Raw genomic sequence first — 3,406 nt, forward strand, 5'->3', positions numbered from 1 at the left:
GGTAGTGATGTGGGAAATGGTTCATGATAAATGCTACCTGAAAAAAAGCAGAGCTGTAGTTATGTGTACATATGATTTATATTCGGTAAAAATAGTGAGTAGTATGTGTATAGTCTTCTTCATTGAATATATGTGCATAGAAAAGAATGGAAAGGATGCCACCTGAAAATTAAGAGCTATTTTCTGCGGGTGGTGGGGTCAGAAGCAATTTTTTCATATGTGTCTGTTATTTTACAAAATTTCGAAGATAAGCATCTGTTATTTTTTACCTAAGAAAAATGCATTAAGAACAGAGTTTCTAGGTAAGTGGTGGAAGGAGATAGTTCACGACCACAGAAAGGCAAACCGTAAATGACCAAGTGGAAACAGTAAAGCCTAGCATAATTTAGAAGAATGAAGGATAGAAGAGAGTATGGAGAGATGAAATAGTTAAGACAGCTAGAACTTTTTGGTGAGTAGGTTTACAAATTCTTAAAAAAAAAAAAAAAAGGAGGGGGTGAGAGGACTTCAAGCTAATCCTGGCAGTCCATTGGTTAGTGAAAATTCCTTATTTGTATAACATATCTGCGTGTCCCTGGACATGTTACTTCACCTCTCCATACCTCAGTTTACTCATCTATCAAATGGAAATAATAGTAGAACCTACCTTACAGGGTTACTAGGGGTATTTTTTGAGTTAGTACTTGTGATGTGCTTGTACTGTGCCCAGAATATGGTAAGTGCTGAATGAAAGACAGCTCTTGTTATTATTACCATTTATTATGTTACTATCATTATAAAGGTGTGACTTCTTTCCAAAATTCCCATTTGTGGGTTTTTTAATTGCTATTTTCAATTAGATCATAAGCTTTTCACCAGCCTGGAGTTCAAATACGGTCATATCTCTTTTTCATCTTTTATTTAATTACTCAAATCTCCACTTGCTTATTAGCAGGAAGTCCAATATATCTCTTTTGAGATCTCCTTCCTTCCCTCTCTCCCCCAGAATTGCCTCAGAGCCCTGGGGGCTCCCACAGAGATCTAGAAAGGCCAATCAGGCTCTAATCTTTAGCAACCATATGCTCTGTCACTGGCACACAGCAGTACCACCGAAGAATAGTGCCTCAAAGTCCCTTGTTCACTGCTGGGATTATGTCCGTGCTGGTCCTGACCTCAGAACAGCCTCCATCAGTACTGGGCTTTTGGACTCCCAAAATTTATGCACTTCAGTCTTTATCAGAAGTTGCACACTGACAGCCCACTACCACATCCAGCTCTCTGACACATGGTTTAGGCTTAAAGTGTGTTGGTGTCTTATTGGAAATAGTTGACAAGATTGGAAATGTCATACAAAAATCTTTATGTCTTGCTACTATTGAAAGGGTGGAGGCTCTGACCACCCAAGGCCTATGTTGAAAAGAGGTTCTCTCTAGGTGGAACATGCTGTCTCTACGCTGGTTGGCCAAGTCTCCACTAATCCCTGTTTTTCTTAAACAGCCTGATTTACTCTTCTGCAGTACCTGCCCAGCTGCTACAGATAGGCTTCTGAGTTCGTGGCCCCTGGCCTAGAAGTTCTTGGGGGAGTGTGGTGGAGGGGAGACACTAGTCCATCATACTCCCTGAGAACGTGCTGGGAGAAGTGGCCGAGCATGTGACTGTAGTAGGCAATGAATTACCTAAATCTTGGTGAAGTGAAACCTGGATGAGAGTCCTTATTCACTATAGCTGAACTCTCACCTCGGCATCAATAATAAGAATCACATCATTCCTTGAAGATCATATCCCTGACTTCTACTTCTGCTCATTTTAATCTGATATTTTAAGGCATACTTGTGTGGTTGTGACCGAACACAACTTGAGTCACAAAGCAATAAAAGGCATTACCACCTCTAACAAAAGCAACACCACTTCCTCAAAAATCTCACCCTTTACCAGTATCAAAGGCCTAATAAAATCAGCAGGGAAGAGTCAAAGAGGTCAGAAGCAACACCCCCTTTTGGTAATTAAAAAGGAGACCAAAGAACACATCCAAACCCATAAGAGCCCAAAATTTGATCCAAACCACTTTGTTTATTGAATAAAGCCCAGGAGATAAAGAAAGCAAGATGAAAAACAGTCAGCACTTCACTGGGGGTGGTCAATAAGGCAAAGTAGGAGAGATGGATCAGAAAAACATGTGGGCAGCCGGGGAGACAAAAGCATTCCCAAAATGAATCTTCAGTGTGTGGGAGACAGTATTGAATGACTTAAGATTCAGTGAGATAATGACAATTATTTCCTCTGCACAATTTGTTTTTGCTCTTATATTTCTATGAAATGACCAGTGTCGTGTAAAATATGATACAATGAAAACTAAATTTGCAGTTTTACACTCTTCATTTTCTCAAAACCATACAAAGGCAAACAGAAATGTGAGACTCGGAGACTTCAAGGAAACTGTAGAGTCACAGTAATTTGATTCTAAAAACAGATGCTGGACAAGAAGTTATATTTAAATCAACCATCAATCTATCAGGACATAATTTCTAAATTTAGGAATAGATAACCTTTCCATTTTATCCTCCCAATCACCATATGTAGAGAATCATACTTTATACTAAACAACATGCATTATTTGATTTTTAACCATATAAACACCTTGAGGTTATGTTCCTTCAGTCCAAGAATTACATTTTAAATATCAAAGGCAACTCAAAAATGAGGGAGTGTGTTAGTAACCCACACATATTGGAGGGTGAAAAGTTCAACAGTGGAAATAATATTGCTGGTCTCAGCAATCCAAGAAATATGCAGCTAAATGCTCTCTTTCATGCAGTTTGGGCAGTATACTTTTTTGGAGCATGTAATATTTGAATACATCTGTTTTGACTTGGGAACATTTTGTCATGCTCTAAAACTCAAGCCTTCAAACCTTGCATGGATTTTTGTAAAAATCAAAATAAATTTTTAAAATACATAAGTAATACATGACTTCTGCCAGTATGTCTGGTGTACATTCTTCCAAATTTTTTTCAGTGAATAAATATGCATTTGGACATACACTTCTCATTTTTAAAAACAAGATCATACCACATATATTATTTGTAAACTATTTTTATATGTTGGCATATTTACGTAAAAATACGTTACATGAGCATGCATGTTTACATGTTACTAATAATTTATAAATTTTCACTACATTCTATATTATGAACATCTTCCATATGAACAAGTATAGATTTATATCATTTTAAATTGATGTATCATATTCCACTATATGTATCTATCATAACTTGAAATCAAATGCCCACAGACAGACTTAACGTTAGTAACTTTTTTTTTATTTTAAATAGGGGTACTGGGGATTGAACCAGGACCTCATGCATGCTAAGCATATGCTCTACCACTGAGCTATTTCCCTCCACCCCAGTTTGTATCTCTTTTTCAC

Source organism: Camelus bactrianus, chromosome 4, assembly GCF_048773025.1.
Source record: "Camelus bactrianus isolate YW-2024 breed Bactrian camel chromosome 4, ASM4877302v1, whole genome shotgun sequence".
NCBI lineage: Eukaryota > Metazoa > Chordata > Mammalia > Artiodactyla > Camelidae > Camelus > Camelus bactrianus.